Source organism: Danio rerio, chromosome 8 (assembly GCF_049306965.1).
Source record: "Danio rerio strain Tuebingen ecotype United States chromosome 8, GRCz12tu, whole genome shotgun sequence".
Taxonomy (NCBI): domain Eukaryota; kingdom Metazoa; phylum Chordata; class Actinopteri; order Cypriniformes; family Danionidae; genus Danio; species Danio rerio.
This window is the reverse complement of record NC_133183.1, coordinates 20,558,499-20,571,415: the sequence shown is the minus strand read 5'-3', so window position 1 is coordinate 20,571,415 and position 12,917 is coordinate 20,558,499.

Genomic DNA, 12,917 nt, shown 5'->3' with positions numbered 1-12,917 from the left:
ACGGTCCTCAGTGTTGCATCCTGTACTTGTACCTGTGCAGCTGCTGGTGTCTTTGGAGCAGTGCTGGTCAGGCCACCTCATCTTCTTTTGTAACAAATTTCAGCAATGACCTCCATGTACAATACAGAAGAAATGAGTCATTTAAAGAAAAAACTCATGACATCCCATTAAGTCAATGGGCTAGTCAAGCACTCTTCATAATGTTTACAAAACTACAATCAAAATATGGATTTAACTTGCACTGTAATCTATGGTGAAAAAAGCTGACCCTTGTTTTCAGTATAAATGAAAGACATTTGTGTTTTTGGAGAATTAATTACTGTATTTTTAAACAAAAAACTTTGTTAACATACAGAAAAAAATATCATTAATGAATTCAAGCATTAAAAATGGTTTATGGCCTGTGATTTACAGTAACTTGACTCATTTTATATTATTGATCTTTCAGAAATCACAAAACATTACTCTCAGTTTTTTTTCATACTGTAATGGACAAAAGGGACTAAAGAGACTTTACTGTCATTGCAGTGATACAAGCAATAACAACAGCAGCAATAAGAAATGTATAGAAATAGATAAAACAATAAACAATGATAATTGCAGTCTGCAAAGAATGACATAATATATAATTATATAGCATAATAACTATATAATAATAAATAATACAGAGTGAAATAATTGTGCAGTGCATGTGTACAGTAGCTGGTGTGCAAGCAGAATTGTAGAGTATTGCACAAGGTAATAACACTAATTGAGTTTGTGTAATTATCAGCAACATGGGGAAGAGGGGCAAACGCGAAAAGTCATACAATATGTCCTGTCTAAAGCATAATGCATAGCAGTTGGGACGAAGTTTAAACGTTAGCCTCACTAGTTTACTTGAAGAACCAAAAATAAGTTTTCCTGATTCATGGAAGTTACCTGAAAGTGATGCACACGATTCATCTTGTACTTTCTTCCTCTTCTCAGCTTCAGACTGCTGTTGTCTTATACCGGGCTGTTACGAGTAGTGTAGTGTAGGCCCTGGAGGCCCTGTTTGCTTTTTGAGCATATACAATTGTTGTTTATCTAGTCTTTTTGGATGTTTGTTATTGGCACTCTCAAATATGCTGTATTTGAAGATTCAGTTAACCCTGTTTATTTGATGATTTGAAAAGGAATTTCAGATGTATGTCTTGATTAATTATGGAGTTAGATATTGATGAATTCATTTCAAATCCTAGTGTGCAGCAGTTTAATAAGTTCCGTAAAAGGGATCTATTGCAGATTGCAGATGTTTTGGATATTTCTGTAATAAGTACTGCTTCTAAAGAAGTAATTAAATCTGCTGTATTTATTGAATTGGTTAAACAAGGGTTGTTGTGTGAAGAGAGTGAACAAAAAACTGAGATGGAGAAGAGCGCTGTTGAGGCGGCTGTGTCAGCTGATTTCGATACAGTTGAATCTGATCTTGTATTGCAAATACAACTTAAAGAATTATAGTTACAAATTAAACGACAAGAACACGAAAATCATGTTTTGCAAATTCGTAAACTTGAGATGACTCAAAAGGAAGCTAGTTCACTTATTGATCCACCTGCTGTATCTTCTGCATTGACTCAGCCTAGAGATGAACGTACATCAGCTGTTCTGTTTGATCCAAGTAAGCATATCAAGCTTGTCCCTCCATTTGGAGAGTCAGAGGTTGACAAATATTTTGTTGCGTTTGAGCGAATCGCTGCAAAGCTGAAGTGGCCTAAGGATATGTGGGCGTTAATGCTGCAATGCAGTTTAGTAGGTAAGGCGCATGAGGATTGTTCTTCTTTGCCTATTGAAGAATCTCTAAATTATGACTCTGTGAAAGCTGCCGTGTTGCGGGTTTATGAACTTGTCCCCGAAGCGTATGGACAAAATTTTCGCAATTACACTAAATCTGTAAAGCAGACGTTTGTTAGTTTTGCTCGTAACAAGAAAGTTTTGCTGGAGAACTGGTGCGCAGCATCTAAAACGACTCCTTTTGAGCAGTTACAAGAATCAATTCTGCTAGAAGATTTTAAGAGCTGTTTGCCTGACAATTTAGTTGTTTATCTCAATGAACAAAAAGTGAATTCTATTTTAGCTGCAGCAGTGTTGGCAGACGAATACACGCTCACTCATAGGACTGCTTCTTCCTCTGCTTCTAGCCAAAGTTACGGTGCGCCAGTGCTCGTGAACACTGAGAAGCCTTTCACGCACTTAAAGTTTGGTGCGCGCTCCAACGAGCCGCGTAAAGAGCAGGGTAAGAGTATTGATAATGGAAGGGTTTGTTTTTGTTTAGACCCAAATCATTTGATTGCTGACTGTAAATCATGGAAGAAGATAAACACTGTAAAATCTAAAAGTGTAGCTAATGTGGTTCTTGAGACAGTGTCTGACAGTTATGATCAAAGTTGTTCAGATGCTTCTGTTTTCTCTCCCTTTGTGTTCAACGGCACTGTATCAGTTAATCCTGATTCTGCAACGAAAACCATTAACATCTTGCGAGACACAGGTGCTGCTCAATCTTTTATTCTTGAAAATTTGCTACCTTTTTCAAGTGAAACCTACTCGGGGACTGATGTGCTGGTTCGTGGCATAGAGTTGGGCTGTGTAAAAGTTCCTCTTCATACTGTGTGTTTGACATCTGATTTGGTTTCAGGTCCAGTTCAGTTGGGAGTGCGTGCAAAACTGCCAGTAGAAGGGGTCGGTTTAATTTTGGGGAATGACCTGGCCGGTGGTAAGGTTTTTTCTCATCCAGTGGTGGCCGCACGCCCTGTTTGTGAGGTAGAACTTGGTACTCAATTTCCTTCCATATTCTCTGCGTGCACAGTTACTCGTGCACAGGCGCGAAACAGTGGTAGTGATATGGATTTATCTGACACATTTATATCTTTTGCAGACAATCCAACGGAGTTTAAATTATCTGTTCAACCTAGTGTGTTTAAAACAGATGATGTTACTGGTCACGAGACTTTGTCTATGGGGAGAGAACAACTTGGTAAAGCTCTAAGGTCGGATGACAAGGTTGAAGCTGCCGAGGGCAAAGTAGAGAGCGACACAGATGACGGTGTACAATACTTCTGGGACAGAGGCATACTAATGCGTAAGTGGCTGTCACAAAAAGCTAAAGAAGTGGGTTTTAGTCCAGATTACCAAATAGTGTTGCCTTCTGGGTATCGAACAGCAGTTCTTGAACTTGCTCATGATCACACTCTATCTGGTTATTTGGGCATTAATAAAACATTTACACGAGTGGCTAAGTATTTTTATTGGCCTGGTTTACGTTCTGCTGTGTCAGATTTTTGTCAGACGTTTGTCAGATCGCTGGGAAACCCAATCAGAACATCCTCCTGCTCCTTTGCAGCCTATTCCAGTGATGGGAGAGCCTTTTGAGCGCCTCATTTTAGACTGCATCGGCCCTTTGCCAAAATCAAAAAGTGGCTATCTGTATATTTTGACGTTAATGTGCGCTGCAACGTGCTACCCCGAGGCAATACCATTACGAAATCTTAAAGCAAATACTATCGTTAAAGAGCTGATACAGTTTTGCTCCACTTTTGGTTTACTTCGCGTTATTCAGACAGAGCAGGGAACAAATTTTAAATCTAAATTGTTCGAACAAGTATTGCAAGGAATTACAGTCAGTCATGTAGTGTCAAGTGCATACCATCCACAGTCGCAGGGTGCTCTTGAGCGATTTCATCAAACGCTCAAATCAATGATGCGTGCTCATTGTGTTGAGTCCAATTCAGACTGGGCTGAAGACCTTCCTTTACTGATGTTTGCTATCAGAGAGACTGTTCAAGAATCCTTGGGTTATAGCCCTGCTGAGCTTGTTTTTGCTCATAGTTTACGCGGACCCTCAAAATTATTAAGCGAACAATTAGTTGCTGACAACGTACAAATGGTACCCGTGTCTGAATATGTGAATTCAATTAGAGAACGTCTTTGTAATGCTTTTGAAAAAGCAAGGACTAATTTAGCTGAGGCCCAGGCTGAAATAAAAGCGCGTTATGATCGCAAAAGTGTGTCTCGTTCATTCCAGCCGGGTGATTCAGTTTTGGCCAAATATAAATTTTGACCAAGAAGTTGTCTGACAATAACTATTTAGTTTGCACTCCTGACCGGCGAAAAAAATCTCGTATGGTCCATGTCAATATGCTTAAGGCTTATGTGAAAAGTGATGCTCATCTACCTGCTGTCAAACAAAGTTTAGTTGCGTCCTCTGTAGCTGATGAGTTTTATCAGGATTTCTCTGTACCCTGCGGTCGTTTGACTAATTCTGTTTTATTAAATGACTTGGATTCTCATTTAAGTTATTTACAGATCAGAAAAGCGATATTGTTGAGTTACTTGAAAATCATCGCTCTCTCTTTAGTGACATTCCTTCCCAAACCACTGTGCTTACACATGATATAGATGTTGGTGAGGCACGACTGATAAAACAACATCCTTATTGTCTTAATCCGAAAAAACGTGACCTGATGAAAGCTGAGGTTGAGTTTTTGCGGCAAAATCATTTTGCGAGTCCCAGTTTGAGTGCATAGAGTTCACCTTGTCTATTAGTCCCCAAGACTGACTTGTCGGTTCTTTTCTGCACTGACTATCGGAAAGTCAGTGCAGTTACAAAGCCCGATTCATTCCCATTGCCACGTATGGAAGACTGCATAGATCGAGTCCGTCCTGCCAGGTTTGTGACAAAATTAGATCTTCTTAAAGGCTATTGGCAAATTCCACTTACGTCACGAGCCTCGGAAATTTCAGCTTTTGTGACCCCTGACGATTTTATGCAGTACTCGGTAATGGCTTTCGGGATGCGCAACGCACCATCAACCTTTCAGTGATTAATGCGCATCGTATTAAGTGGTGTTAAGAAATGCGAAGCTGATCTTGACGATATTGTGATCTATTCTTCTAGCTGGGAGGAGCATATGGTTTCTTTACGTGAAGTGTTTGCACGTCTGGTTAATGCCTCTCTAACTTTAAATCTAACTAAATGTGAATTCGCCAAGGCCACAGTACTGTACCTAGGAAAAAAGGTAGGTCAGGGACATGTGTGTCCAGTTGATGCAAAAATTGCATCTATTGTGGAATTCCCAGTGCCAGGGAATAAAAGAGAGTTGCGTAGATTTTTGGGTATGTCAGGATACTACAGAGGATTCTGCCGTAACTTTGCTAGTGTTGTGTCTCCACTAACTAATCTTCTGAACCCCGAAAGAGTTTTTGTGTGGTCTGCTGCGTGTGATCAGGCTTTTCGAGCAGCAAAAGATTTGCTGTGTTACGCTCCTATTCTTTCAGCACCGGATTTTGAGCGTCCCTTTAAATTGGAAGTGGATGCTTCTGCTACTGGGGCTGGAGCTGTTCTAATTCAGGAAAGTGAGATGGATATTGATTATCCAGTGTGCTACTTCTCAAAAAAAATTACAGCATGTCAACGCAGATATAGTACGATCGAGAAGGAGGCTTTAGCACTACTTTCAGCGTTGCAACATTTTAAGATTTATTTGGGTGGAAGTTCGTTCCCAATTCGCGTGTACACTGATCATAATCCTCTTGTTTTCTTGGATAGGATGCGCAATTCAAACCAGCGATTAATGCAATGGTCTTTGGAAGTCCAGGAATTTAATTTGGATATACGGCATAAGAAAGGTTCACAAAATGTGGTTGCGGATGCGCTGTCCAGAGTTCATGGTGCTGAAGTTTAGGTTTAAGTTAAGTGGGTAGATACAAACTGCTTGTTTGCATCTTTTTGGTGGGGAGGTGTTACGAGTAGTGTAGTGTAGGTTTGTGTGTGTGTTGTTTCTCTCTCTCTCTCTCTCTCTCTTTTTCTATCACTCTCTCTTTTCATTATGTTTTCACTCTCATTATGTTTTCACTCTCTATGGCATTATGTGAGATGCCGATGTGCTGTTGTTAATTTTTAACCGGCGATTGAAGCCCGGTTTTCTGTCTCCCTGTCAGGCTTGGAGCATGCAGGGAGGTTTGGTGCCTTATTTGTTATTTTCGTTTTCTCCGGTGTTTGTTAGTAGGGAGATAATTTTTCTGTATTTTTTTTATTTGTTTTCTAGGGAAGTTTAATCTAATTTAGTTAGCTTGGTTTATTGTCATTTATTTTGGCTGAACCCCTCCTGATGTTATTTTTGCTCCTTATTTCTGTAAATAAATCATATTTTCTTGTTAATTCTCAGTGGTTGTGTTTTTGGTATATATTTTGGGGAGAGAGAGTGCGGGGGCACCAGGGATTATATTTTTGATCCCTGTTATTTTGTTTCGTTTTGGTTAAATCTCTTTTTGATTAAGGATTTTTAATTTAATTCGTAACAGGGCGTAGACCTCCAACTTGTATCAATTATATTCATATGCCGCTGGCAGCCGCAACGATAAATGGACCGGACCGGGCCTCGCCAAAAAAATTACGTCACATGTTTGTTTATGCGTCCATCATAAAATGATTTTTTAAACATATTTAACAACTTATTATCAATACATATGTTATTTACACTCAGTTTATGTTGTTATTAATAAATAAATATCAAAACTTTTTTTGAGCAGCCGAGATGGTGCCCCCCTCCGGAGTTGAGGCCCTACGCAGCCTGCGTACTCTGCGTGTAGGGAGCGGCGGTACTGGCCAGTACAAACGGATGGGCAGCGGAGTGATATGTGCTCTTTTAGGTTTTTAGGTTAAATCCACTCGTGCTGCTGCGTTCTGGAGCAGCTGAAGAGGCTTGATAGAGTTAGCTGGAAGCCCCGCTAGTAGAGAGTTGCAGTAATCCAGTCCAGAGAGAACAAGAGCTTGAACAAGGAGTTGAGCTGCATGTTCAGATAAGAAGGGTCGGATCTTTCTGATGTTATAGAGTGTGAATCTGCACGATCGATCAGTTCTAGAAATGTGGTCAGAGAAGTTTAGTTGGTCATCAATCGTTACTCCAAGGCTTTTCACCATTTTGGATGCAGTAATGGTTGCCCCATCCATCTGGATTGAAAAGTTATGGTGTTGAGTCGGATTGGCAGAAACTACAAGCATTTCTGTTTTCGCGAGGTTAAGCTGAAGATGATGATCTTTCATCCAGTGTGAAATGTCCGACAGGCAGGCTGAGATGCGAGCTGGAACAGAGGGACCATCAGGGTGAAAAGAGAGGTATAGCTGGGTATCATCAGCATAGCAGTGGTAGGAGAATCCATGTTTCTGGATGACTGGTCCTAGAGATGTCATGTAGATGAAAAAGAGAAGTGGCCCAAGAACAGAGCCTTGAGGTACCCCAGTGTTTAGATGCTGTAGATTGGACACCTCTCTTCTCCAAGACACCCTGAATGACCTGTCAGAGAGGTATGATCTGAACCATTGTATAACAGTGCTACGCCCAGTGACTCAAGAGTAGATAGCAGGATCTGGTGGTTTACAGTGTTAAAAGCAGCTGACAAATCCAACAAGATGAGGACTGATGATTTTGAGTCTGCTTTAGCCAGTCTGAGATCCTCCACGACCGAGAGCAGGGCAGTCTCAGTTGAGTGGCCTTTCTTAAAGCCGGATTGCTTGTTGTCCATGAGGTTGTTTTGAGTAAGAAAGTCCAGGACTTGATTGAACACTACTTTCTCCAGAATCTTGTTCATGAATGGAAGCAGGGATACCGGTCTGTAGTTTTCAAGTATTGTATGGTCCAGGTTGGGTTTCTTTAGCAGTGGGGTTACCCTAGCCTGCTTAAATGAAGTGGGGAATAAACGAGAGTGAAGAGATGTGTTAATTATGTGAGTCAGTGTTGGTATGACTGCAGGAGAGATGGCTTGCAACAGATGAGAGGGAATGGGATCAAGTGGACAGGTGGTTGCATGGCTAGATAGCACGAGTTTGGACACCTCAGACTCAGAGAGCTGAGAAAAAGAGGTGAGTGTGTGTGGTGTTGGTGGTGTATCTTGCGTGTTTGTTGTAGGTGCAGCAAATTGAGCACTGATTTTTGCAGTTTTGGTGCAAAAGAATGTAGCAAAGTCATCAGTAGTAAGTGTCAAGGATGCGGGTGGAGGAGGAGGATAGAGGAGGGAGGAAAATGTTTTAAAAAGTAGGCGAGGATTTGTGGCATTGTTGATGATTTTCTTTTTTTTATTAGAATATGCAAAAATCATACAAATACAAGAAAGCATCAACAAATAACAAATACAAGGCAACAAAACAAAAACAACAACAATATAGTCAGGTACTGGTATGTGCGTGAGTTTGCGTGTGTGTGAGTGTGCGTGTGTGTGAGTGTGCGTGTGTGTGTGTGTGCGTGTGTGTGTGTGTGTGTGTGTGTGTGCGCGTGTGTGTGTGGGTGTGTGTGTGTGTGTGTGTGTGTGTGTGTGTGTGTGTGCATGCATGTAAAGGTAACTTGGTGGACAGGTCAAAGTACATACATAAGAAACAATAACAGTCAATAAATGAAGCAAGTGTCACAGATATAAATAAATAAATATAGAAAGAAACCAGTCAGAGGTAGGGAGTAACAACAATGCTTATTAATGTATGATAGTAAAAATTAAAGTAAAAAGAAAGAAAGGACAACAGTAATGATAACTGACAATAATAATAAACCACAAGTGCTACACTAACTACTACTACAGAAAGTTACTTATATTACAACTACTACTGCTTTTACTACAGCCACAACCACGACTATTACTACTACAATGTCTACTAATACTGATACTACTACAACAATGACTATCACTACTGATACTACAGCGTTTGCTACAACTAATACAACAACGTCTACTACTACTACTACTACTACTACTACTACTACTACAATCACTTCTAATACATCTACATCAACAACATCTACTACTGATATTACTACACCAACAACGACTACTACTACTACTGTAACAACCACACCTTTACTACTTCTGCTACTACTATACCAATGACATCTACTACTACATGAACTACTACAATAATCTCCATAACAATTACTCAATAACAATAATTCAATAACAAACGGTACTATTACAATGACTACTACTTCAACTACTACTACTACTACTACCGCTACAACTACAACAACTGCAACCTAAATTATGATAATGGTATAAATACTTGTAATAATGATAATGAAAAGATAACAGGACAAGTCAGAACAGTAATAATAATAATGATAACAAAAAGTAAAAGTAATACCATTTATGACAAAGGTGTCGAGGTGAGGGGATGATGGGAAATCAGGAAGAGGACAAGTAATAAAAAATAATAATAATAACAATAATAAATAATAATAATAGCAGTAAGTAGAAGGGGAAAGAGAGGAAAAGAAAAAAATAAACTAATAATAATAAACAAAAATTAATAAAATAATAATAATAAAAAAACAGAAAACAAAGGGGAGGAGTAGAAGAAAAAGAAAAGGAGCAAAAAGAGTAAAAAAAAATAAAGTTCAGCAAACAAAGCAATAAAAAATAATAAGCAAGAAATTAATAAAAAAAACACCACTATATTAATGCTAATTATGAGTTATACAAACCCACATGAAAGAATAATATTAAAGATATGTATGATGGATTATTAACTTGATAACTATAATATACTCATGCTGGTAATAATAATAATACTAAAAATAATGGTAACAATAAAAACAACAACAGTTGTAACAATAACTTGAGGATGTGGAAGTTGTATGATGGGCATTGAGGTAGTGTTTGTCAGTTGCTTTGTGATGCATTAAAAAAGTGTAACATGTGGCATGGATCAGTCCAGTGCAGTTGTCACCGACTCGGTCCCAGTTACTCCCCTCGCTGGCCAGCAGAGGCCACCATCTCCGGACTTCTAAGCATTACATCATCCACTTACACTGATCCAGCACACCTGAACTGAATCCCGCTAATGACCCACGTACCCTTTATAAGCCGCACTCAAACACTCAGTCTTTGCGAAGTCTTGTTCAGCCCCGGCCAGCATTACTTAGCGTTCTATCCTGCCTGATCTCCTGTGTATAACTCCAGCCCGTTTCTGACTCTGCTCTGCCTTCTGCCTGCCCACGACTTAAGCCTGTTACATGGACTCTGATACTCGCTGCCTGCCCTCGACCCAAGCCTGTTACACGGACTCTGATACTCGCTGCCTGCCTCTGACCCATGCCTGGTAAATCACTCTGTGTCTGTCAGCCGCCAGCCCTAAGACCTCGATTGCTGTTATTGTTGTATGTTCGCACCTTTGTGCGTGTTGTTTGTTTGAGTGAAAGTGTGACTAATAAATACTGCATAATGGATCCCTCCGTGTCAGTCTCCCCGTTACAGCAGTGCCCAGGCTGCCATGCCTACGTTACACTTTACCCTGTGAATTTAGTACATGTAAGTAGTTTTTTTTTTTTCCTCTTCTTTTTTTCTTTTTTTTTTCCTTCATACTTGTTCTTTTTTAATCTGTTGGACTGGTCAGGAGGAGAACAGGTATATAAAAAAATTAATAATAATAATTTATGTATAATAATAATAATAATAATAATAAACAGAAAAAATATTTTAAATAATAATAATAAAATAAATAAATAACATTGATAGAGACAGAAAAGGATGACAAATTCAACAAAAGAGAAAGTAAAGAAGTATATAAAGACCGAATTATGATGTGGGAAAGTATTAATAAATTTTATACTGAATATACTTTTTTTTCCCTATTGATTTATTTATTTTAAATTAGATTTAATATTAGATTTTTTTTTTCTTCTTATCTCTACCTGACCCCCTCTTCCCCCTCCCCTCTTGTTTATGTACTGATGAAGGTGTTGTTAGGGAATGGCTTCAGGCAAAGAGGATCTTCAATGGAGATGTATTCTGTTAGTAAGTTTTTCCAGGATGAGATGTGAATGGTATTTCTTGTTTCCAGTTCATGAGGATAGTTTTCTTGGCGATAGTTAGAGCCACCAGCAGAAACTGACCATTTGTATTAATTATATTGATTGTGGATATAGTATGTCACCTAATATGCAGAGGGCGGGACACAGTGGGATGTGACAACCCATTAAGTTGGAGAGTGAGTCAGTAACCTTTTCTCAAAATGATTTAATTGAAGTGCAATGCCATAAGGCATGAAGATATGTGTCTGGGGTGTTTTGTGTGCAATGTGAACATATTTCTGACGTGAAACCCATTTTAAATAATTTCTGCCCAGTTAAATGTGATCTGTGAAGTACTTTGTACTGTATGAGTTGTAAGTTAGCATTTTTAGTCATGGAAAATGTGTTTTTGCAAATTTGAGTCCAGAATGCAGCATTGGGATTAATAGATTAGTCTGTTTGCCATTTAGTGGTTGGTAGAACTAATGCATTGTCTGATTTTGATATCATTTTATATATTTGGGAGAGCAATTTTTTGGAGGGAGATAAATTAATAAACTCTGAGATTTGAGGTGGAAGGTCTAGATGGATTGATTGGTTAGATAATTTTGATTTAATTGATGATTTGATTTGTAAATATTCCAAAAAGCAAGTTGTGTGATTCCTTTGGCTGCCCATGTGCGAAAGTTAAGTGGCTTCTTGTTGGCTAGGAAATCAAGGTTATTCCAAATTGGGGTGTATTTAGATGGTGTAAGTGGTGAATTTGTGACCCGATGGAATTTTCACCAGGCTGTCAGAGTTGCTTCTATTGTCGGCATTTTAAAACAGTGATGTTTCTTGATTGATTGACTGTGAAAGGATAATTCTGAAATGTTAATGTCTTTGCATATTGATTGTTCAATGTCTTGCCATGTGTATTCTGATGAGTTAGGTTTAATCCATTTATGTATGTTTTGAAGTTGATTTGCCAGAAAATAGTTGTAAAAATGTGGTGCTTCTAATCCTCCTTGTGTTTTTGGTTTCGGTTGTCAATTTAATTCTTGGGGTCTTGTTTTTCCAGTAGAATTGTGTTATAATTGAGTCTAGAGATTTGAACCAGGTATGTGTGGGTTGTGTTGGAATCATTGAAAATAAATAGTTTATTTTTGGGAGTATGGACATTTTGGTTACTGATATTCTGCCCATGATGGATAGTGGTAAGTTCATCCAACGTTGCAGATCGTCATCTATTTTTAAATAACGGAGTATAGTTCAACTCTGACAGCCTGGCGGAAACATTGATACCCAAATATGTGATATGGTTAGTGCACAGAGGGATTTGTAATGTCACATCACTGGTGGAATTTAATGGGAGTATAGCAGATTTGTTCCAGTTGATTGAGTATTCAGAAATATTAGAAAAGGTATCAATAAGTTTTATTGTTTCCTTTAATGATGTTTGGGGATTTGTAAGTATAATAGTATGTCAGTACAGTAAAGACTTATTTTATGGTGTATGTTTGATGTTTGAGTTCCTTTATTATAATTGTTTTGACTGATAGCAGCTGCAAGTGGTTCAATGAATATGGTGAATAAAGAGGGAGAGAGTGGGCATCCTTGTCTAGTTCCCCGGTGTAGAGTGAAGCTGCGTGATGTTAGTCCGTTAGTAATGAAAGTGGCTGAGGGTGATGTGTAGAGAAATTTGATCCAATTAATAAATGGCTCATGGCATTGTAGATTTTCTGACGGAAATATGACTGCTTTGCAGAAGTAACCTCAGCCAAGAAAGAAGACAGAAGAGTTTGGTATGTTAAGAGCTGTGCAGGATTTTTAGTTTTCCGCCGAATTCTCTCTGCAGCCCGAAGTTTTGAGCAATGCTCATGGAGAGCATCCGAGAGCCAGGGTGCAGAAGGACTGGCACGGGCTGGCCTGAATGTAAGAGGACATAATCTGTCTAGACATGATGCTAGTGTGGAGCAGAGTGTATCAGTGGCACTGTTCGTATCAAGTGCAGAAAGTTTGCAAGATGGAGGAAGAGAGTCTGAAACCAAGGTGATGAATTGAAGAAAAGTGAAGGTAAAAAAAACAGGCTCAGTTGGACCATTTCTCCTCAGGCCAAACTTCTTGTGCAGAACTGCAGTCTAG